This window comes from Vulpes lagopus, chromosome 19 (assembly GCF_018345385.1).
Source record: "Vulpes lagopus strain Blue_001 chromosome 19, ASM1834538v1, whole genome shotgun sequence".
Taxonomy (NCBI): domain Eukaryota; kingdom Metazoa; phylum Chordata; class Mammalia; order Carnivora; family Canidae; genus Vulpes; species Vulpes lagopus.
Genome location: NC_054842.1, coordinates 15,392,490 through 15,418,011, shown reverse-complemented (window position 1 = coordinate 15,418,011; position 25,522 = coordinate 15,392,490). Strand labels below are relative to the sequence as shown.

At 38.1% G+C, this 25,522-nt stretch overlaps 1 protein-coding gene and 1 long non-coding RNA gene across 22 annotated transcripts in view; both read left to right on the top strand.

Moving 5' to 3' along the window:
• The window catches only part of RBMS3 (RNA binding motif single stranded interacting protein 3), a 1,727,904-nt gene that overhangs the window by 1,044,831 nt on the left and 657,551 nt on the right, over positions 1-25,522 (top strand). The gene's annotated exons all lie outside the window — the stretch shown is intronic.
• Positions 9-6,864, top strand: LOC121478552. The gene is made up of 2 exons (XR_005984512.1): positions 9-365; positions 6,740-6,864. It is a non-coding gene; the product is annotated as an uncharacterized LOC121478552 (long non-coding RNA).

The following is a 25,522-nucleotide window of genomic DNA, read 5'->3' as shown; positions in this document are numbered from 1 at the left end:
AGATCTGGGAGGCTGTGTGTGTGTGTGTGTGTGTGTGTGTGTGTGTTGTTCTACCAATACCTTTCCTTTTTTCTCTTTTTCTTTCTTTCTTTCTTCTTTTTTTTCTTTTCGGTGTGTTTCTTTTTTAAATTCCTGCCGTCTTGGAACTAGCGAGTGGTGGAAGACGAAGGATCTCTGAAGCCTCATCAGTCATCGGGACCCTCAGGAATAGTGGTTTAAGAGGACGCTCGGCCTGGGGCACTATACCCTGTCATCGAGTTCCCTGCCTCAGACATAAAGATTCCAGCTACATGGGCAAACGCCTGGATCAGCCACAAATGTACCCCCAGTACACTTACTACTATCCTCACTGTCTCTAAACCAAGGTATGGCTCGACCCACAGTCTGGCAAGCAGTGTGGTATCCTGCACTTGGGATGGGAAACAGGCATGTGGATTATTATTTACCTCCCCTTCCCATCACCTCTTCCTGCTTCTTTGAAATTAGTAACATACCAATGGAGTTAATGAGGCAGAGGAGAATATGAGAAGAAAGCAAGCCCTGGGATTGTGGTTTTTCTCTTTTAGCAGAGATAATAGTTTCGCTCGTGTTCCTTTGTTGTTATTTGGCAACATAAAAATGTTCCTGATATCCGTAGTAAAGTGCTTTGCAGATGGACAGGGTTGTTAGAAAGGAGATTGTGACAGTGATTATCAGGAACAACAATACAATTTCAGAGGCTTTTCGGGTGAGCTGTTCTTTGTGGCTCTTAAAGGGTTTTTCTCACTGGATAGGATGCACCAGCGTGGGGGCAACTCAAACTTTTAATCACGGAGTATAGAATGAAAGAAGGGTGTGGGAAGGCATAGTACGACTAACTGACGTCCCTTAGAGTTTGTTTGGTGTGCTTTTGTTTTTGTGTATTTGCCTTACATATTTTATCTTATATGGAGGGTGATCAAGACTCTAGAGACTGAAGTTTGGAGCTTTACAATAGATGTTCTTTACTTTTCGAAGCTCTGTTTTTCTGTGCTGGCTGCCATCAGGAGGCCTGTGGGTCTTGAAACGGGATGAAATATAACTGATGATAATTGGACACGAATTGGTTAAATACTTTAGTCTTTATGCGTGTGCGCGAATGATCATTACGGGGCCAGTGGAAAGCCCACGTAACTAAGCAGTGGGCAGTGCCAACCATGAACTTTATCCTGCAGTTCAGACATGAAAGGCTCCCAGGTGTGAAATCACTGCTCCAATTTGTCAGTTAAATTGGACTTGATTGAGTTGGGGGGGGGAGGGTGTCGGTAGAGGTACCGCTTCGAACATATGGCTTGTGTTTCTTTACAGATGATATTAATTTTGTATCGCATTAGCCAGACTCCACTGTCTTCTTAATAAATAAATATGCTGAGAGTGAACAAGGCGTGCCTGAGTGATCTGTGCTGCCACCAGGGCTCGTTGATGGGATTAGTGTTTGGTAATTCATGCTGTAGTTAGCTCTTATTTATTCTGTCTCCTCCAACAATGCCTATTTGTAAACCAGACGAGGCAGCAGACTTTCAGAATTCTATTAAAAATTGTGCTTTTTTTTCTTTCTTTTTCAATCGCTCCATGACTCGCCCTGCCCCTGCAAGGTCTACTCACATTGCTTTTTGCCCTTGTGAGCATTGAGTTTGTGGGGCTGCTGCTTTAGTAGACCAGCCCTCCTGCTCCCGTGCAGTGCAGTGAGTTTTAACTCTTTGGGGGATTGGGTGGAGAATGCTGTCTGCCTTCCTCAAGGAAATGGCAAAGCAAGGGCAAGTCTAAAAGAGGAAATTTATAGTCATTCCTCATCCCCCCCCCCCCAAGAAATAAAAACAACAAACCCAAGCGTTCCAAGAAAAATATCAGACAGGGATCCCTGGGTGGCGCAGCGGTTTGGCGCCTGCCTTTGGCCCAGGGTGTGATCCTGGAGACCCGGGCTCGAATCCCACGTTGGGCTCCTGGTACATGGAGCCTGCTTCTCCCTCTGCCTGTGTCTCTGCCTGTCTCTCTCTCTCTCTGTGTGACTATCATAAATAAAAAAAAAAAAAAAGAAAAATATCAGACATTCCATCCCTTTTACTCATTTGGCTAAATTTTTCCAAATGTTTCAAAATTCATGCTTTCTTTTTGGTTCTTGTTTTTGACTATGAAGTGTATTCAGAAAGGAAACTTTAGATAAAAATGAATGGAATAATTGCTTTCCTGCCTGAGATTTCTTTTAACTTATTGCTAGCAGGAAATAATGTCGTGCACATTATATTAAGGACAGGATGTTGGATGAGCTACACTGATGGGAAGTGTGTGTGTGTGTGTGTGTGTGTGTGTAAGAGAGAGACTGGGAGAGAGAGAGAGAGAGAGAGATTGAGGTAAAGAGAGAAAGTGCAGTGGTGAGGGAAAAGAGGAGAGCCTGAAAAACATAGAGGGAATTTAAAAAAAATCTGTTTTGGGGTCCTGTGTAGTTTAGTGTTGTGTAGACAGGCGGCATCTGGATCTTGTTACTTTCAAGCTAGTCAAAGCCATCAACTTCTGGAACATTTTTAAAGAAGCTAGATCCATTAGGTGACCTCAACTGATATTCGGGTAATCAGATCAGGGTGGTGGGGAATATAGGATCAGCTACTTTGGCTATCATGGTAGTTCATATTGATTATTATGTTGTAAACTTTCGACAGAGCTGTGAAGTTGTCGAATACTGTTTCGGTGGCTCTGAAATGATAGACATTAATAACATTCCTGGAAGCTGAACATGTGAAAACGTGCCCTGCTTTGAAACTTGGGCACACAGGGAATGAGAAAAGGGTCAATCATACTTTAAAATGTGGGGACTTTCTGGCAGCATGAATACTATGTAAGAAAGTATTATCATGACCCAGTATAGCATGAAAACAACTGGGTTATTTCAGTGTTGTCTTTTTGCTCCTTTTATATTTTTATCTTAAAATATTACCTATAATAATTCTGAGGGGAATACATGCTGCTCATGTTTATTTGGTAAGCAAGCCTTGGTGGAATTCACAAAATCTACAGTCCTAGCCTTGGCTTATAGTTATAATCTATTTTAAAAATCAGAGCTATTTAAAATGATACTGATACATAAAGAATATTTATGGTTGATAAAAATAGAGTTCTGTGGTTGACTATAAAAGTCATATTCTGGTGACATCATAACTTAAGCTGTCCTGTAAAACCAGGTGTTTTTAACTAATCAACAAAAGCCATTTACTGACATTAGTTTGGGGTGAAAAGTCTTTATGGGGTTCTTAAAGAACTCAAAGGTGTATTATTGCATTTATTCAGACAGTACAAAATACTGAACCTTTTCTTTCTACTTAAATGTGTGTGTTAGCTACAGCTGCTCTTTTCTTATGATAAAACAAAATGAGAGTAGGATGTTTAAACAAATGGAAAGGTTTCCCTTTCCTCAAATGCAATTAAAGTTTTAGAAAAACTTGGGGCACTTCCCTGCTTTCTCTGCTCCTCTTATTTTCCCATTACTTTAGAACTAATTCACTACCTTTGTTGCTTAAAAAGAAAAAGAAATTAGAAATAAGTTACTTATGCTTTTCTCCCTTTGAATAATTTTCCAAATGCTTAAATTATTATATTAGATAAATGTACATAGAAGTAAAATGAAAACCCAATGACTAGCTGATAGCTATCTTGTAGCGGTATTGTTCTAGTAGGCATGCTTTCCAAGACCTCGCATTAAAAGCTGTCATTTGTCAGTTTTCTTTTGGCCATTTTCCCCCCTATTAAAAGAAGCAATTTAAAAAAGAAACATTGTTTGTGATTGAGCAGAAAAGAAGCAATCTTGATGACATGTTTTAATATTTACATAAGAGCCATAGCCAGATTTTTTAAAAAATCTTCATCAAAACGAATTTGCTGTTTGAAGGCCACCAGAATAATCAGCAAATTTTAGAGAAAGGGGACCAAAAAATAGCTCATTAGCTTAATGATAATATCCATAATCACGTTTGATTGAGTCATAACCTAATATTTCTCAGCAATTTTGTTATAGCCCATTCAAAGCAAGCAACCTGTTGCTATTGCATTGTGAGACCCAGGGTGAATGGCAATCTGAGTTATTTTGTGGGGGGTTTCTTGGAAAAGCAACTTAATCATAACTAGGAAGGCTAAAAAGAGTAAAACATGGTCACAGCCTGGTGAATTGATACTTTGTTGCTGAGAAAGATATTTCCCTCATGTGTGGTACCTGGAAAACTTTATCATCTTCCCAAAACTTTAAAATGCATCCAAACGCACACAGCAGCTAGTCCTTCCTTCCATTTCCTTACCCTGACCAGGTCATGATGTTTCTACCGATCCAGGGCATGGTTTCTACTCACGCTGCTTTCCCGCCTTTGACCATCTGCTGCCCCTGAAGATCTTGCAGAAAGATCTGTGGGACCCAACAGAGTTTTTGTGGCTGGTGGTACTCAGATCGTATTCAGAACCTGGTGTGAAGTTGGGGTCAGGTATAAGGAGTAACTCATCAACTGCACACTGACTTCAGGCTGAGTTTCCAACCATCTGCAGCCTGGACAGCTGCCCATCTCTCAAAGTCTAGCTAGAGCCCGAGTGATTGTGCCATAGAAAGAGCAAACACTTGAAACACGAAGGACGAAGGACTAAGGAGTAGGGAAAGGAAGAGAGAGGCTCCTATGGGGCAAGGGATATTCTCAAAGATGTGACTGTACAGATCCTTCAAAAGCAAAACAGGACAACCCCTTAACATACTTCTTGCACATGAAAATGTTGAAAATCTTGCAGAGGGAGGGAAAGAGTTTAGAATTTCCTTAGTACTTCCTGCCTCAGATTTGCATTGATAGCCAGAGTTGGTAACTTGCCAGTTTTAAAACAGCCTTGAAAACTCCCAAGTTCTGTTTTCCTTTGAAAGGCTGAAACATACAAAACTGGTTTTCTAAAAATCGTCCAGCAAGAGAACTTTGAGGTACAACTCCAAATATTTCTTTTGCCTCAGGCGGTAATATGATAGCATGAAACTATGATAAATCTTGTTTGTCTCATTTGAGAATGTACACAATTTTAATTGGTTTTGAATAAGAGAAAAATAGTAACAAGGGGCCACTCTCCCTTTCTAGTTGTCCTGTTTTCTTTACCCCCCCCCATATTAAATTATCTTTGGAATTGTCTTTTCTATAATGCAGTCATTGTTTTCACAGTACTAAGTTTAGTGCCTAGCTAAAAGGAGGAGATATGTAAAAAGTTCATGTTGTTGTTGTCTTTCTCTCCAGAATCATTCTTAATTCAAAAGAAACCTCATGTCAATTTGTTCTAACAGTATCTTCCTAACAGCTTCCTTTCGCTTTCTCTCAGTTTGGGAAAAGAACAATAGAATTATAAATCAAAATTATTTCTCTGAAGTAATTAAATCTATTAGAGGGTTGGAGGTAGGGGTGATTTGCAGGGAGGGAAGCAAAAGAAGAGAAGTAGGATGTAAGTTCATTTCAGGTCTTTCTGGCTCCAGGAATTCTGGAAAGCTTCATTATTGCACTAATATGATTTTACACAATCCTTTTTGACATTATCAGTCTTTTTGGCAGAGAGAGGGCTCAGTCACAATTACGTCCATGCCAAATTCTAAGAAAACCAGTCTTTTCCTTTAAAAGAAAATCTTTTTAGTGTCGGACTTCTTGTTCGGAGTAAATGGTTGATGTTTATCCACAATTGGCTTCGAGTACTACATTAAAATTGTGTTTTCTAACAGTCTCGTAAGCCACAGCTGTATGTGATTAAATAGTGTAATATCAAAAGCGTGTGAGAATAGGCTTTTTTATGCTATAGCTGTTGCACAGCAAGAGAGCAGATGGAACCAGAGGGAGAGCCAGGGCAACAGTGTATTTATGTGTTGTAATACCTGCGTTGAGGATACACATTGCTGTTTTTTGCAGTAGTGGGAAAATGCTGACCTATCTTGGATGTCATTGAAAAATACACTTTTTGAAAATGGACATGGACCTATCATACCAATTTTTATTTTAAACAGAGTTACTGTTTAATTAGAAAACATATTTACCGAAGGGTCCGAAACATTTGCAAGTGGAAGGATCATAATGATTTTCCATGCAGCACACATTCAAATAACAAAAGTGAATTTCTCATTTCTGTTTTGAAATCATAACTTTTTTGCTTTTTAAAAAAATTTATAAATGTTTTTTGCTGCTTTAAGCTGTGGAACTATTGTAAGAAAATCATCAGGCCATTTATCCCTAAAAAAGAGTGATAGGTAATGAGGAGAACAAAATAGGTGGTGGTATGATTCTTTTTTCAGATATTTGGAAATATAGTATTTGGTTTTGCATGCCTATTGTTCCTTTGTGGCCACTGTTAAGAAGTATATACAAAGGGACACACTTTTGGGTCTATCTCTTTAGCAGGATATCATAATAAAGAGATTTATTTTTCATGGGATGCTTAAACTATAAAGTTTTTGAAAGAAAATCTTCATGAAACCTGTCATCTTGAGTTTTCTTGAGCTTGTGAATCTATAGGATACTAATAAGAGATTTACTAGTAAGTCACTGTTTTCAGGGTCTTGAAAAAGCCTATAGAAGTAGCTGTTGGTTTTCAAATTTCAGACATTAAAAAGCAATTTGGAAAAGGAAAAAAAAAAGAGGGGGTTGACAGAGATAAGTTGGATTCTTTTGTTTTGTTTTTCATGTTGATATAAGCAGCAAATTTGTTCACATTTAAACTTTTTTTTTTCATGTAGATTTACTGGTCAGGAAGTATATACCATGTGGGATCAGTAACTGGATATAGCTTTGGAATTCAGAACATCGACATCTAATAGATCACAAATTTCAAGAGTATGGATAATAAATGCTGAGACATGGATTCTGGTTTTGTTTTATTTTTGTGGAGGGAGGGAATTCTCTGATTTGTGTGTCAATGGATTGGTTTCAGGTTCTCTAAGATCTCTTCCAGGCTTAGTATTTGTGACTCACACTTTGAGACTAAATGAGCCTGCTTTGATGTATTCGTGGTACTGGGAGATGACCTTGGTTTTGTGCTGTCAATGAGTTTTGTTCAGGTCCCCATCCTTTCTCCAGAGCAGATCAAATACTGCTTTGCCCACTCTGGTGATTGATGAATTTAACTGTCTGCTTCCTTTGCCAATTTAAACCCAGTGTCCCAAGAGAAACACATCCATCACCTGGGAGTGGGTGGAGAGCAGCTCCCAGGGGTAGGACAGAATGACAGGCATCATTTAATCATGGTCATTGCCAGCTTTGTTATTGTGGTTAAAGTTTTCTCCTTTGGGTAAAATTAGAGCTTATCCAAAGATGGTGACAGTGTGATGCTTTCCTTTTCTTCATTTAACTTCCTCTCTGCAGGTGGTTTCAGAACTGAATGGGTAGGCATATGTTTGGCCTAACCAGTGGGGTGATGAAGGCAGAAGGATTGCCTCATTAAGGCCCTGACAACCCTAGTTTTGTGAATGAAACTAGGAGCTAGTGCCAATATGGAAATGACAATTGATAGATGAAATACTATTTTGACTGGAGGTTATAAATCCTTAAAATCCCTAAATTGCTGAATAGTAGCCTTTAAAACATGAGAAAAGAATACTATAGTAACTATAGTATACGGAGGACGAGGAGGAAGAGAATTACTTCTCCGGGACACATAAGCACAACCGTTATCTTTCTCTCTTTTTCTCACTAAGTACCCTTCTTATTCCCCCAAAAGCTCCTATTAGCTGAATTAATGAAAGTAAATAGAGGGACACTTGGGTGGCTCAGCGGTTGAGCGTCTGCCTTCAGCTCAGGGAATTATCCTGGAGTCCCAGGATCCAGTCCCACGTCAGGCTCCCTGCACAAAGTCTGCTTCTCTCTCTGCCTACGTCTCTGCCTCTCTGTCTCAGTGTCTCTCATGAATAAATAAATAAAATATATTTTTGAAAATAAAGTAAATAGAACCTTGAATTTTGTTTTTATGAATGATAGCCAGATAGAAAAAATAGACTTGACTACATACATTTTCAGGCAACCCGGATAATGTCCTGTCTTATTGTGTGGAAAGTAAGAGACAATGGAAGAAAAATAAATCTTGCTATATTCTAAGTATTGGTACTAATTATTTTAGGTATGGAGTTTTTGTTTCAGAGTCAGCTTTCCTACCATTATATTGTAGGGTTAAGAAGTTGGTATACATCACACTTCATATGCTAGAATCTTTGGCTATTTCATTCTTAACTAATGGTTTTCAAGCTGAATATGAATCATGCATAGAATTTAAGGAGTTTTTGAGAAGCCTTCCCATTTTTATCTCATGTACTGCTATTTATCTTAGTCACATTGCTGATTGTTGACGATTTAATGAAAACGAAAATGGAAAACAGAATACTAACTATCTGGGTTTCTGGAACCAGTTAAGATACCTTAAAAGGTTTCCTTACATATGTGAGTCACATTTGAAGCTATTATCGATGTCTGTAAACTCTCATATTGCCCCTTTTAAAACTTATCACTCACATAAATTGGGTGGTGGCACCCTGACTATAGCTCCTGTTGAGGTGACTTAGCATTCAAGGAAATATACTTTTGAGCTCCTAGCTAGTTTCGAGTGGATAAGAAGGAGTGTGTACAAAGCTTGAAATAAAATTTCAGAGATTGTTTTCTAGTGTATCATACAAAAAACCCATCTGACATACTTACGATGTTTCATTTCTTCACCTCGTCTCAAGAGATGAGAAAAACATTTTTTTTTTGACTTGGTACTCATCCCTGGAAGGGTTGTGACACTCCTGAATTACCCTCGGCCTTGGCTTTCGGCCCCTAGGCCTCTTGTCCCTTGCTGTGCATACCAATTCAAACTGAACCATTAGAAATAAGGATGTTGTGTTTCAGTATAAGGCAGGAAATTCTGAAAAAGCATAAAATTCTGATGTCCTTTTTAAAAGTTATTCCAAAAAATTAACCACTGCTTCTTCTTTTTTTTTTAACCACTGCTTTTAAACATTATTATTATTAGGACAACTAGACTTCGTGTTAACAATGGCAGATTTTCCCTTCCTGGCTTGTTCTTGTTCTTGTGTTTAACTTTGTTAATAAGCTGGAAAAAGATAAGGAAAAGAAATCAGAAGAGATAGGTCAATGAACATGGAAGAATTTCTCTACAAGTTTAGTGACTTCTTTTAGCAACGGGAGTAGTGATGAGTCATTTTAAAACCTTCATATTTTTGTCTTAGTAGCTCCCATCCCACAAACTAACAAAGATATTAATATGCATTCATCTTGCACATCGAATTAGAATTTTTTTCTTGCAACAGAATATCTAAAGAGCTTTTATAATTTTGCTGCCAAAACTCTTCGAGTGCAAGTAAATTCATTTATCTGTGCCTGTGAATTTTGGGCCATCATCTTGCACATGAGGGTGTTCTTGCAATGTGAAAAAAATCTAATGCACAGCATTTCTTGAGGTACAAAGATTATCAAGGGACTAAATAGAACGATGAGTAAAGTCGACAGTGAGTTATGTTTTGTTGATATGCAAACAAACGTTTATCGCTTTTAGTTTCACTGTTTTCTCTTTGGTTTGGAGGCAGTGCATTCTTGTCATCTTGTCAGTGTTTTAGTGGGTTCCTAAAATGGTCAGAAAGCTTGAAAAGCTGGCCATATCTCTACCTATTGTGGCTTTTTTGGCATTGAAGATATCTCTGCATTTTAGAAATCCCAAATTTCCGGGGCGGGACACATGGTGGAACAGCACAGCGTTTCGGAAAATGTCATTAGCATTCTTTGGCTAAAATATGTCAAAAGCAGACACATTGGATTGACCTTTGGCAGCAAGAGCAACTGAGAGATCCAGATCTGGGTGCCAGGCTCACAGAATTTTTTCATTGTGCAATTGGTGGAATTGTTTACCACCAATTGAAAAAAAAAAAAAAAAAGACCTCGAATGTAACAGGTGTTTCCCTGCACTTCCAGCTTAGGGGTAGAGACAGGAGGCAAGTCAATGGCATGATATGTACTTTATGGCATAATCTTTCTAAATTCTTCTGTTTGTAAATTGGGTCATGGATTCGTTGCATGTATTAAAACGGCCACCTCCTTGTGTTCCTCAGTGTCCATGGTTATTTACCCAGAATCACTTCTCTTGAATACATGTGTCTCTTAAAGAATCCATGTACCTATAAGTATGCACACTCCAACCAGACCTACCATTACTTGCAGAAGTGTGGGGCACCCTGAAGATACTGTTTCTCCAGTCCTGAGCCTCATGTGAGGGCTTCCTTCATACTCATTCTTGTCCCAGTGATACAAGACAGTCATGTCACAGGCTCACGGCATGACCATTTTCTCCCAACTTAATCTTAAAAAGGAGGTGTTTTTGTTTTTGTTTTCTTTCTCTAACTTCACCCATACACTTGTACCTAAAAATCCACTCACTTCCCAACTCTTCCAGGGAGAAGTCTCATAATCACCCAATGTTTTGATTCTCTACCTAATTACTCAATTTTCCTTCCCAGCTCTCTAGCCAGATCTCACTGAATTTCATCAGCAAATTCAATGAATCAGTTTTGATTTATCTCTCACACACATAACACGCTCACACACTTCTGGAAACTTTAAGGATTATTTCAGTGGTTCTGATTTTTGTCTGAGTCTAAAAGACCAAGGGGAATTTGAAGGGGCAAAGCGACATATACCTGTTCTTTCCAGGTCTTTTCATTTTCTTTCTTTCTTTCTTTCTTTCTTTCTTTCTTTCTTTCTTTCTTTCTTTCTTTCTTTCCTTATTTCTTTCTTTCTTTCATTCTTTCTTCTTTCTTTCTATGTTGATAGCAAAAAAAGACAAGCCTCATTAAAATAGGATAACTGATAATTTCCCTTTCTTTTAAAAACATAGTATCTTCCCATGACCCAATATATACTGATATTATACAAGTTTAGGTATCTATTCTCTTTCCCCCTTTTTGATAACATTTTTTAGAAATTTTGATCATTGACTCTAATTATTTTTCTCAAATAATATAATAATATTTATACAGCAGAAATTCTAATGATCTTCAAAGCTTTTAGTGATGAGACTGTCAATAGCATGGTAGAAAAAAACGGCAGTTCTACAATTTTAATTTAAGAGGTGACTTATGAGAAGTACCAAGAAAGGTAAAACAAAGAGAAGAAGAAACAGAAAATAGAAAGGCCAGCATCTTATTCCACTTTTCAAATTTCTGGAATTTGGCTGTTTGTTTTCCTTTACAGAGGCAAACAATAAGAGCTACATGGCAAAGGAAATATAATTTACAAATTGAAGAACCGTCTTTGGGGAAAATTTTAACGTGAATATAGAACTTTATATGGAGGAGTCATATAGTTGAGGCTTTTGGTATCTTGTGGAAAAAAAATCAATGCTTGTGAAGACAAACTTAGTGCTTTGTTGGAGTTTTTCATACGTTGAGGCACTTGGTAACCTCCAGCACTTGCTTTATTTGTTCTGACTTCCTATCAGTAGTTCTCAGAGAGAATCTGGATAAAAGCTTTCTTGATGCTTTTGATTGGAAAGAGGAGTGGTTTTCAGAAAGTCTCTGGAATCAAATTTTAACACGTATTTTGGAATTTCTCTATGTAAAATATTCATATAAAATCCATACATGCTTAAAAATATAATAATGAGTGAAGCTATGTTGTTCAGGGGAGAAAGGATCTGGCTTTGAGAGGGCAATATCACAGCATAAATATAAATGATAAAACCGGCGAAACTATATTGGCGTGAGGGTCGAGCAAATGCAAAGTGCTCACCATAGAGCCATACTGTTCGCAGGCCATCCGGCGTGATGAAAGGATCCACGGAGTAGCTGCACTGAGGATGTGTGTGCAAATGCATCTCAATGCTCTGGACTCCTGGCACATGTGTGTGTTAGAGGGTGTGTCCTGGTGCACAGAGGGTCTGGATTTCAACATGGTCATTGAAGAATGTGTGTTAATAGAGGTTAGCTATTATTCTTAGTCATGGTCCCTCGTTCCTGCCATGTTCATTTTCCTCACTTCCCCATCTTTATTCCATTTTGGATGGCTGTCCGAAGTGCCTGCATCTCCCTGCCTTACCCACATCACTCTTCCTGGGGGAACAAATTCTTTTCTTTCTATACCACAGCTTCTACTCCATTTGCTCTTTCCTGCTTACCTGCCTGCTCCTCTCCTCAGTTTTCAGCTATGGATTTGCATTATTTGCCTGCTTGCTTTTATTATTCTTTAAAGATTTTATTTATTTATTTATGAGAGACACAGAGACAGAGGCAGAGACATAGGCAGAGGGAGAAGCAAGCTCCCTGCAGGGAGCCTAATGGGGGACTCCATCCCAGGACCCCGGGATCTAGGATCATGCCCTGAACCAAGAAGGCAGGCACCCAACCTCTGAGCCATCCATGTGCACCTGCATCCTTGCTTTTAGTTCCTAAACTTCTATATCCTCCTTCTTATTCTCTTAATTTCCAGTCCCCTCTTATCTTTGTAGTTATAATCCTGCTCCCCTACTTCTTTCTAAAGTAGAGTAGGATTGGGTTTTAACTTTCTTCCTTTTGTGCTTTGTCACATAAATTTATTTTTGGCTTTTTGAACATACTTTTATTCCTCAGGATCATATTTGTGTCAGAGTTGGTCTGTGAATCCCTTGTGGTCTAGGACCATGAGGTCTTCATCTATGAGTGTCCTGCAGTATCCAATTGAGTGCCTGATGCAGACTGAGTACATAATGAAAGGTTTTCAGAATGTATTAATTTGTTTTGTTCAGTGTCTTGCACATTTGAGCATTGCTGAAAGCAGTGATTTTTAAGTTTTATATATTATTTTTTTAATCAATTAATTAATTAATTTTGGAAAGCAGTGATTTTTCAAACCAGACTTGCTTAATGCCATCTTTATCTCTATGGTGCTTTATGTCAAAGGGCATCTTGTATACCAGAAGTAAGTCTTGTTAAAGTACTTTTCTTTATATATACAGGTTGAGACAATCTCTCCGTCTCACCTTTCCTTCCTGAAACATGTGGGCCAAGGTACCCTAGGACTGTTGGCTGCTGTTGGTTTATGTCACTAGCTAATGGAACACACTATGATAGCAGAGGTGAACTAAGTCAGAAGCTGTAATTGAAAAAGAAAAGAAGAAAAAAAGGAAAGGAGTGGGGAGGGGCAAGAAAAAAAAAAGAAAAAAAAAAGGCAAAGCAAAGAACTACTGCCACAGCATTGCATTCCAAGATGCTGGCAAGAGCATCAGAACATATGCCAACTCAGGGAGGGGCAGAGTGGATTTCAAAGACATCTAAGTAGCCAGTATTTGGAACTTGGGGACGAGAGTAAGCAAGTAGGTCAGGACTAAATGGTAGTGATGGTGGTTTGGAGGGAATGACAGAGGCCATTCCTGAGCAATTGCCAAAAATATCAGCTTGTATATGTGGCTTCCTTTCTTGGGTTGGCAGAGAATGGGACATATCAGGAGTTGAACTTAGCTAAAGAGCTGGGAGACAGGTTGAGCATTAGGCCCATCCCTTTGTCTGCTTTGCTCCCCAGGGGTTCTTGAGTCTATTACCTGTATATCATCTACCCATGCCACATAATGGTCTACAAAAATACTGACATGGATTTTTTTAACTCAAAAACTTGGAAAGACCACTTTAAATGTGAGGCAAGAATGATGGGATTCCTATTTTGAAAAGAGAAGTCTATATACCTTCCCTATACAATTAACTAAGCAGGTATAAACACACATCTAAAGTAATGACAGATGATACAAGATATGATTCTGATGGAAATTTCAAAGCCGTTCTCACCAAGGAATGTATGAAAACAGTAACCTAGTTGTGGCTAAGGGAACAGACTGTGTTTTTGGTTTGGATACCTCTTGATTTTTCCAAGTTGTACTGATTCTTGTATGTTTGTTCTGCATTTTTTTTCTCTATCATGTTCTTTTTTTGCATCAAGGTTCTTATTACCATTTTCACAACATATAGTTTCTATATATGTAATTCCTCAATACTTAGTAAATTTTTCTATTGCAAGGTAATCCTACTCATTGCATCTAGTGAAACAATTCAAGATGTATAAAGAATATTAGTAATCTCCTTCAGGACAACACACTGTTCTGTCAGAACTCTAAGAAAGAACCAATATTAATAATAAAATCTTGTGGATTGGGGCACCTGGGTGGCTCAGTTGGTTAAGCGTCTGCCTTCTGCTCAGGTCATGATCCCAGGATCCTGGGATTGAGCCCTGCATTGGTCTCCCTGCTCAGTGAGGAGTCTGCTTCTCCCTCTCCCTCTGATTTTCCTCCCTGCTTGTGCCCTCTCTCTTATTCTGTCTTAAATAAATAAATAAAATCTTTAAAAAATTAAATAAAATCATATGTGTCCTTCTACAGTATTCTTTATGTCTGCACAAACATAAAATCAATCTATGATATATGGGATCATACTGAACAGATTATTTTACTCCTTTTCTCAATAAAAATACTTTGTGACATCTTCACCAAGTCATTAGACATATATCTTGTTTATTTTCAGGATAACTGTTCTTAGTGCATTTGTACCAGTACTATGCAGGTGATACCCACTGATGGGCATTTATTTCTTTTTGCCGCTATTTTGCCATTATGAATCATGCTGCAGTATATGTACAAGGTACTCATTTAAATATAAGATAGAGTCAATGATTTTTCTAAGGAGGTGTTATTCCCTCTAAATAGTTTCTTTATTTTTTTTTAAATTTTTTTTCTATTTATTTATTTATGATAGTCACAGAGAGAGAGAGAGAGAGAGAGAGAGAGTCAGAGACACAGGCAGAGGGAGAAGCAGGCTCCATGCACCGGGAGCCCGATGTGGGATTCGATCCCAGGTCTCCAGGATCGCGCCCTGGGCCAAAGGCAGGTGCCAAACCGCTGCGCCACCCAGGGATCCCTAAATAGTTTCTTTAAACACTGAGAAAGGCCTTGACAAGTTTCCTCTTACACGAGGATTGTCCTTTATACCTGGATTCCTACACCTGACTCTGCATCCTGCAGGATCCATCTTTCCCTTTGTGTTTTGGTGATAAGGGCTGTGGTGTGCTCCTTTTGGTGAAAAGGTGAGCTTTCTAATTGAGGTTTGAGCTGAGAGGAAACATCTCACATTTGGCAGAAACAGAAATGTCTTATTTTCTTTGTGACACCTTTATTAGGATCCCAACAGGTGCTTGGGGTCAGAGGTGCTACTGTTTCAGAGTTGATCAGACATTTTATGTGGACATCACTGTTTCAGGCTGACTTTCTTTGTCTGCCACCTCATATACCAAGTTGAAGGAACAACAGCAGGCAAGGACAGCTTCCAGCAGCCTAGATCTTCCCAACTGATTAGAATATCACTGAGGGATTTTTATCCTAGAACAAATATTTTGTGTCTCAAGGGTTTGGGCATCAGGATTTTTCTTTGTACATTATTATCTTGGGAATACTGCTAACTATATTTTGTGATACCCTTATTTGTCAGATGTGTTTGGTGCTACTTGACCATAGGGGAAATGTCACGGTATATTAATTGAGCTGGAAAAGGTATCTTTGGAAAAATCTAATGAACCTATGTGAAATCTGATTTTATTTCATTTTCCTTTGACTTGTCCTGTTTCTTACTTCCAATTGATCAAGTCAAAATATGGCAAAATAAAGAATAAACCAAAAGTTTACCTGTAGAAAATGCTCTACTGGATTTATCTAGAAATATTTACTAACTAAAATCTGTGTAGAAGATAGTAGACCATAAAGCTTCAAGAGTTTCTTCTTCGTATACAAAAAATTAGACCAAGGACACGTATTTCCAATAATGCTTAATTTTCTCACATAGTCACATTTCACAGAACTAAGCACACATTTCAAAGTCTGATGGCCAAGCTTCATGTACCACTTTGGCAATTTGAGGACTTTTTCTAAACATGAACCTGCCAAGATGATTTTTTTTCTCTTACTTTGATATATGTGAGGTGGGATACAGAGCTTAGTTCAATATACTAGAGCCAATTCAGCATTTTCCCATTTTACAACTAGAAATCTCACCATTTTTCACCCATGTTTAAAAACCAACAGTGTACCATACTTCATATAGATTTAGTACAAGCAGAAGCATTTTTAACAAAGTCTGGGAAAGGAATTTAATAATCAGAAATGACAGTAGCACTTTGGTTAGGTGAAAAGACTCAGTGTGTTAAGCATGGTTCTGGAAGGCCCGGCTTTTGTTCTAGAAGTTGCTTTAATGTCATTTCCCCAGGGTTTCCTTACCTTTTCATATTTCAGTTTCCTGCCAGTGCTTTCCACCACAGGAATATTTAGTTATTTGATCAGATGTCTTGATGATCGATATTAGACTGGTAGTAACGTGTTTCAGTGTTCTGTAAAGAATGCCAATATATTAACATATTATGAAGATGATAAAATATAAATAAGAACTATTAACTCCAAGAGATTGTTATTAGTGATAATGGTAAGGAGAGGGTGACTGAAAGACTCAGAATTGACTCCATACATGAGTATAATGGAGTACGAATCCTTTTGATAGCTCAGATCAATGCTATTCATTGAAACATTTCTTTGCACTTCCATTATGCTTCTCTGGCATCCATCTCTGCAATCAGCTGGATTGAAATCATGTAGAGAGATCCACTTTCAATATTTCTCATACTTCTCACATGAATTTTTCTTTTTTATTGTTGTTTTATTTTGGAAAGCAATGCAAGTCTGTCTCAGTGCTCCATAGAAAACTCACCCTGCAGTCCGAGATGAATCTATTGGGAAATTGTCTGGTTTTTACATTGCTGCATTTCACAATACTTGCACTTTCCTCATTTAAGTTCCCAGGATGCCTTTTGTTCCCTAAAGTAACTAAATTAGAGGAGGGAATGGGGTGTTATTTTCTTACAGCAAGCTTATAGAGTGTCAGCTCTTCCTTCCCTAGAGCTAAACCCCATGCTTAAAAATGCTTTCAGTGAGGCCAGCACGGGCTCTGGGTGTGGTATCGGGTTCTAACTAGATAATTTCGAGGTTATTCATTGGGGAATGAAAGGGTTGAGTTTGTTTTAGTTTCTCCAGCTGACATTGAGTTTTCAAAAATCTTTCAAACTTATTCACATGTAGCATTAACTAGACTTTGATTTGTCCCCTCTGTTAATCTTCTTCCAGCTATCATGGCTACTCTTTCGAAGCATTGCATGCTCAAAAAACAAAGGCCATCTCAAGGATCTTCAAGCTATGTTACCGTTGATCCTTGTCTGGCATATAGTAGGTGTTCAATTAGTTAACTACATGGGAGTTACTGTTCCGTATCCTGAACTCTTTTCACTTACAGACACTCTTCGGACACTTAACTACTTTTTCCTTTCCTTTGGTGTATCCCACTAACTGCCAGAGTAAAGAATCTTGTCTGTTTCTTTTTTATGTTGCCTTCTGGTCCTACAACATGGACTTGTACATAGTAAGTGCTAGTCAACATTTACTGAGTAAAGAATGGATGGCCTCACTCTCTAAACATCCTTTTAATTGATTTTATAATTTTCAGATTTTCAGGGCACCTCGATGGCTTAGTGGCTAAATGTCTGCCTTTGGCTCAGGTCGTGATCCTGAGGTCCTTGCATCTTGGGATGCAAGACTGCCTATGTCTCTGCCTCTCTCTGTGTCTGTCATGAATAAGTAAATAGAATCTTTAAAAATAATTTTCATATTTTCAGGAAAATATAATGAAACCTACTCCATACTTATCTGTGTTTCTCTTATAGTTTTCTTTTTTACTTTTTACTTTCAAAATGGTATTTCACTTTTTGGTAAGATTTTACTTATTTATTTGACGGCGGGGGAAGGAAGAGAGAGAGAGAGAGAGATAGCATGAGTGCAAGCAGGGGGAGAGGCAGAGAGAGAGGAAGAAGCAGGTTCCCCACAGAGCAGGGAACCCCTATGTGGGCTCCATCCCAGGATCCTGGGATCATGACCTGAGCCAAAGGCCAGAGCCACCCAGGTGCCCCAATATTTCACTTTTGATTCTAAAGATACTTACATAAAACTAGGAAAAAATATAAAGCTGAAAATTTGCCTCAAGTTTCTTGGCGTTTTTTTTTTTTTTTCTTCCTGTAAAGTATCTGCTTGCTTCTTACTTATTCACATGTTTACTTTCATGTCAACGTTGACTCAACTAAAAAAAACCCAAAACCAAACCAAACAAAAACAGGTGACTGAGCACATCTGCTCTCTCCTATACTTTTGTATATTTTTCATCTGAAGGAGTTTTGGAAAAGAGGGAAATGAGATTTTTCAGTGTTTGTGCACTGTGTTGAATTACAATATCTTGCAGTCCAGCATTGTGTCCATTTATTTCATATCGGATAGTTATTAAGAAGGGATTTGGAACTTGGAATTTCAGAATGTGAAATAAAAGATATCAATCAGTGCATGTTCATGGAGCTCTCTCTTAGGTAGGCACTGGATAGGGTGGTTTGGACAAGAAAGAAGGAGATTATGGTATTATTCTTGCTCTGAAAAGTTGATAATTTATTTGAGGAAACAGAGGATATGCATGCCACAGAGGGAGTAATTAAATGCCAAATTGTGTCATATTGACTTGAAGTGAAGAGAAGAGATGTTTAGGCAAGAACAGCCATGAAGGAAGAGAGTCTTGGGTCAGTCTTGAGGTAGAAAAAAGAATTGGACACTGGACATATTGGTTAAAGCTGGGGAAGGATGGGAGAGTATTCCTGCTAGAATAAGATAGGAACCTAACATAGACATGCTGTTGGAAGTGGAGAGGGGTGGACAGGAGAAGAGAAAAGAGACTTAGCTGGAACAGAAAGAGAGCAAACAGTTTGGACAGCAAGAGTGTAGCAATTACTGAAAAGCTTTAAGAAGTCAGGAAAGAAAAGAAAAAAAAAGTGAATAATTATTTAATCTTTGTACAGGGAATAAGCTTCATTCCAAAGGCATAAACCAAAAGTCAAAATAATGATAGATTTCAAATTCTTTATTGTTTTTAGGAAATTCCTGCATTTTGACCAGAGAAATATTTTTAAGTCTTCAACCAGCAAGACCCTACCATAATATACAATAACAAGCAAATAAACAGTCTTGTAAAAAAAAAAAAAAGGTTTGCAGCATAAAAGGATTAATACTCTAGGTATAAAATATGTTCCTAACATAATCCACAAAATGATTAATACTCTAGGTATAAAATATGTTCCTAACACTCAATAGGAAAAAAAAAGTACTTCAATAATAAAAGGGACAAAAAGTCAGAAATGAAGAAATTGAAATAGCTATTAAACATTCACTAATGATCCAAGAAATGAGACTAAAATAAGATATTATCACCAGCTAGATTTTTTAAAGTTTAAATATTTTCTAATAACTAGAGTAGGCTGAGGTATCAGGAGATAGCCACTCCCACACGCTGGTCATAATCAGGGGAGTATTAACAGTTAGAGATTTTAAGCCTCAGTTTGAAATAATGTATCAAAGACTTTAAATATGTACATGCCCTATATTGTAGCAGGTCCTGTTCCAGAAATATCAGCTAAGGTTAAAGTATATATGCACAAAGGTGCTTATTGCAGCACTGCTTTTAACAGAGAAGATTGTCAGCAATCTAAATGTCCATCAATAATGAGTACATTCAGTAAACAATGTTATATCTCTTTCAAAAGAACCACTCTGCAGCCATGGAATCAATGAATATGGATATATTGACTAGAGGAAATGACATATTGTTAGGTTTTAAAACAAGCTATATAAAACAGTGTTAAAAAAAAACACTGTTATAATGTGGCTCCAAACCTATCTTTAAAATCTGTATATGCATGTATGTGCATGTGTATGCTTATGTCTGTGTTTATTTCCTAAAAAATAAAAAAAAAGGAAAGATTTTTATCTGGGTATTGGAGTTATAGGCTTTTTAAAATGCTTTTGAATATTAAGTGATGATCATTACAAGTAATTAACATTGGGAATTAAGTTGTTTCAAAAAATAATAACAAATTAAGAGGGACCCAAGCAAATAAGTAAGGATTTTGATGTAGTTAGTAGAAGAAAGCCTTTGAAAGCTGTTTAATTGCGAGAGAAGTAACATACAAGAGAAAGAAATGCTTTGAATTGATTACCAGTATTCTGCAAGATGCCCTAGAGCAGAAAGGTTGCATTTGGGAAGTTGATCTAAACCATAGTGGGCATAGATAGGAAGGCACAGAACATCAGGGACCTGGAGAAAGGCCAGTAAGACTGGAGAAAGGTGCCTGAGAATCATCTGATGATAAAGATAATGATCTTGTTTCAGATATGATGATTTTGAGATGTAGTAGGACACCCACATTAAGATGTGCTTTCAGTGAGGAGAAAGAACTAAAAATCTGAATCCAATGGCAAAAAGAGAGCTTTAAGTATCAAATACATGCAGGTGATATTTGAAGTGCAAAGTGTGGATGAGGTCACCTAGAGTAAGGACAAAGTGTCCACTGTGGAGCAGATGACAGAGAATGCTGCATTCACCCATCCTATCTGCGCCCTGTGTTTCTTTACTTAGGGTTTAAGATCGTCCTCAACATGATGGGGCTCTTTCAAATGTCAAGAAAAGAATTAGTCACTAGCAAGAGTATTTGAGTGACGAACCTCAGAGAATTTAGAGAACTTGGCTTGAAGAAAGTTTAACCTGAACTTTTCTTTTCCAGTGCAATTTTATCTTTGCATGCAATTGTCCCATGCTGTTCATTTCCTGTTTTGTCCTAGGGATCCTTTTGTGTGGACCCATTTTTGAAGTTTTATTTAGGGCAGCCTGAGTAGCTCAGTGGTTTAGCACTGCCTTTGGCCCAGGGCGTGATCCTGGAGTCCCGGGATCAAGTCCCGAGTGGGACTCCCTGCAGGGAGCCTGCTTCTCCCTCTGCCTGCGTCTCTGCCTCTCTCTCTCTCTGTGTCTCTCATGAATAAATAAATTTTAAAAAATCTTTGAAAAGTTTTGTTTAGAGTGAGACAAGTAGATATGTTTCATTTTTTTCTGTGTTTCTATGCTTTATTTTAATTAATTTATTGTTTAAAATTTTACCAATTGGTTATTTTATTTTTTATTTAAATTCAATTAGCCAACATAAAGTACATATTCAATGGATTATTTTATATGAAATTTCTTTCTTGAGTTGTATTTTAGGGTACTGGTTCTCAAATGTTGGCATGGAATCCTTAGGAGGACTTGTTAAGACACAGATTTATGTTTTGGTTTTTGTTTATTTTTTAATCTTTTTGTATATTTTTTATTGGAGTTCAATTTGCCAACATATAGCATAACACCCAGTGCTCATCCCTTCAAGTGCCCCGCTCAGTGCCTGTCACCCAGTCACCCCAACCCCCCACCCACCTCCTCTTCCACTACTCTTGTTCGTTTTCCAGAGTTAGGAGTCTCTCATGCTCTGTTACCCTCACTGATAATTTCCCACTCATTTTCTCTCCTTTCCCCTTTGTTCCCTTTTACTTTTTCTTATATTCCCCATATGATTGAAACCATATAATATTTGTCCTTCTCCAATTGACTTACTTCATTCAGCATAATACCCTCCAGTTCTATTCACGTTGAAGCAAATGGTGAGTATTTTTTTTTTCTTGAGGTTCTAACTGAATAGGTTTGGGGTGGGGCCCAAGAAATATATCTTATGATCTCCAAAGGGATGCTAATGCTACTGGTCTATAGACCACAGGTTGAATAATATTGTTCTAGGAAACATGACTTTAAAGGCCATTTTCATTTACCATTAACCTCCCTTCACAAAGATGCATCTGACTACATCACCAAGTACTGTTGGAATTTAGTGATGGTGGCTTTTTTCAACTATTGCTATCTACTACATAGCTATTTATCGGGATTTTGATTTGCCTATAATCTAAATAATTAAGATATTAAGATTGTTTTTGTGGCTTACCCCTCTTGACACTAGAGTGAGACTCTCATGATAATGTTAGAAAGAGACTTCAAGGCGGGCAGAGTGAGATGTCCCAGGATCTTGGCAAAAAGAAAAATTAGTTTTCCTTAGCAGACTGAAAATTAACTTATTTTAACAGTACATGCTGAAAAACAATATATTCCTGAGTATATGAACATCAGTTTAAGCAGTGACTTTTCAAGTGATATTAGGAAAGAGTGTTTAAAAAGAAAGAAAAGAAAAGAAAAAAAGAAAAAAAAAAGAAAAGGCAAGGCAAGGAAAGAAAGGAGGCAGATATGGTCTGCCCTGTTCAAGGAAGAGGAACTTTGAATCCTGAAAACCAAACATTGTTGTCAATAGAAAAGGGGTTTCTGCTATGTGATTGGGGTGCTTCATCATGCCTCATACTGATCTGGGGAATCTTTTTGTCTCTCCATTTCCCTATTTTTAAATTGCATTTTATTAGACAACTGCTTGTGTTTTTATTTCTGCAAATGGTGAATATGCTAATCATAAGAATATCTGTTGTCTATTGATAAACTAGCCTTCTTATTGATACATCAGCCTCATGTGAATTGATTTAGGTTGAATCTCTCTCCAGGATTCTAATCATCTCATTGGATGTTGGGAAAGCCCAGTTCTTGACTCTGGGGAGGAAGGGGGAGCAACCATGGGCCACGATAAATCTGGCACCACTGCCACTGCCAAATGGTGGGTCCTCTAAACAGCCAACAGTCCTGCCTAAATGGAGACTTACTGGGTTTTCTGAGCACATTACCTGCTGTTGGTTTGTTCATTCACTAGGAAACAGAGGTAGAGAATTTTATGAAACTGACAGGAACTTTGAAGTCATCAGGTCCAGACCTTTCATTGTGAAGTTGAGGCCACAACCTTACATTGGAATCAGACTGTCTCTTGAACCTGGCAATTGACATGATTCAAAAGGCTAGGTTCACTGTTCAGAAATATTTCACAGCCTGGTGGGGTATTTCTCCTTTGTGATCTTAGTCTGAAGCATGGTGCTTGGCACTGGGTTCAGGTGCTAGTGTTAGAGTGAGAATCCATCAAACCTTAACCTCTACAACCCTTTCTTAGTTCAATTTAAGAAATGTATATCTGCATTACAAAACCTGTATGTTTTGCTTAACTTTAAAAGTGAACTTCTCTTTCATTGAATTTCTCTTTTTAACCTTTCTAGCACAGGATGACACCTGGTGATAAAAACCTCAAAGAATAAATCCTGTTGACATGAATATATTCTTAAGAATGTATCAGAGGGAAATATGTATCAGAGCACCAAATAAGGTTGAATGGATTGTGGACCTATTGCGCAGGGTCTGTACATTTGAAAATATACACTCAAATATTCATTAATTAACAAAAGGGAATTGAGAAACTTTTAACATTTCTTTTCATAGAGAACTCTTAATGTTTGTTTGCTTTTATGTATTGTCTGAAGTAATGGGAAAGAATGATTGTAAAAACTTGACTCTGACAATTTGCTATCATTTTTGGGTTTCAGTTTTTTCTTCTTGTAAAGAGCTGGTTGCAATTGATTAGGGAATGTGTATGCAATTTGCCCGATTATGGTACTTGCTATCTCTTGAGTTTTGGTAGTTACTCTGAAGGAGTATATTGTAAATGAAACTGATATTTAGAATGACTGGAAAGGCTCTAAGCAAAGGTGGATTTAAAACAAACCAATCATTACCAGAGGGGAGGCAGGCGAGGGGTTGGGTGAAATGGGTGATGGGGATTAAAGAGTACACTTTAATGTGTAGAATCATTGAATTGCTATATTGTACACTAATATAACACTGTATGTTAAATATGCTGGAATTAAAAAACTAAAAAAAAAAAAAAAAAAGCCCTGGGAGACTATAACTGGACTCGCCCACTTTTTAGCTCTGCCTCTGCTGCCTTTAGCTTTTTGCAGTTGGAGCCTCTGAGATCACAATCCTGCAGATAAAGGCCTACCCCAATTTTGAATAATGAAAGAGGGCCATGATAGCTCTAGCCTCACTACTTGGAAGATCCCAGAGACAAAGTACCCACCCAAGTACGAGTTGTAGAAATCTGATCATGGGTACTGGCAATGCCCTGGTGCTCCCCACAAGACCACCTCTACGCAGTCACGTTGCTCCTGAGTCTTTGTAGAACTTCTGCGGTACCCCTGCTTACTAACTAGTCACTTACCCTGCCTGGTATTACTGTCCTCAGGTGCTTTCTGCTGTTTCATGATAAGGTCCTGGCTCCCCAGCAATGTTCATATCCATCCTCTTTCTCTTAACTGAAATCTAATCTTTTGCTACAGCTCACTGATGTGAACCCTCCCTTACCTTATTCCTCAAATTCCCACATCTGCCTTACTGACTTGTCTTTTTGGTTTCTCCACCATCCTAATGCACATCCTTGGTGGCTGCTTCTTGAAATATCATCTGAGCTCACCCTTTACAAACTGCCCTTACTACACACCACCCACCTGGCCCCTGCCCAATGCTATGACCTCATCTCATACCACTCTCACTCTCACCCTCTCATATTCCAGCCACGATGGCCTTCTTTCTATTGTTCCAACATGCCAAGACCTTGGCAAGAGCTGCTCCCTTTGCCTCGATACCCCCTCCCTCATCCTGCCCAATCTTAACATGAATAGTTTCTTCTCATTTTTTAGATCCCAGCTTAAATTTTTTTTGCTGACTACTAAGTTTATAAGCAGCCTCCAGTGAAGAAGCTCCATTGCTTTACCATATTTTAACTCCCTGCAATGCACACAGCTCTTATCATTACTGGATATTTTTCTTGTTTACTTTCTTATCTGTTTACTAACTGCCTTCCCTATTAAAATGTAACTGTATAAGAACAGTGATCTGGTCTATCTGTTCTCTGCTATATCTTCAGAGCTAGAACAATGGCTGGCATGTAGTAGGTGCTCAATAAATATTTGTTGAGTGAGTACCAAGCTGCCTCTCAGCATTATTTCTCTCTTTGGCTCTGTTCCCCCAGTCCCTGTGGCAGATAATATGCCAGGATCATGGTTCTTTTGTCTCTGATAACAATAATGTATCATTACCTCACGTACATTGGCCAGCTTCACCCACTTTTCTTGGCCAGGAAGACTTTGGAAATTGCTGGCTGTGCCTGCCACAGCTTTGGAATCCTCATAGTTTTACAGGAGGCACCACCGGTTTAGCTGAGCATGAGACCAAACAGTGTGTTCATCATTGATCCTTAAAGTTGTTTCTGAGTTTCTGTTCTACCAAAACTAGATTGATGGTACCTGCAATAAGCTACCTATATTTTCTTTAAGGAAAGTGGTTTTTCAAAAGAGATTGTTTGGTTTGGGAAGTTTTGCTCTTCATTTAAAACAAAACATCTGAAGGAATTCATCAAAATAGTAACATGTAGAGATCGAGAGTTTGGGTCCCACTAGAACTCAGTAGTCAAGAGTGGTCAGAAGGAAGCATGAAATTCAGCCAGCCAGGGAGCATTCATCAGTTGTTCTAAAGACAAACAAAGAAGCAATGACACACACACCTTTAGAAAGCTGTGTGGAAGTTTGCATGGTGTGAGTATCTGATGTTGCCAGTCCAGCATCC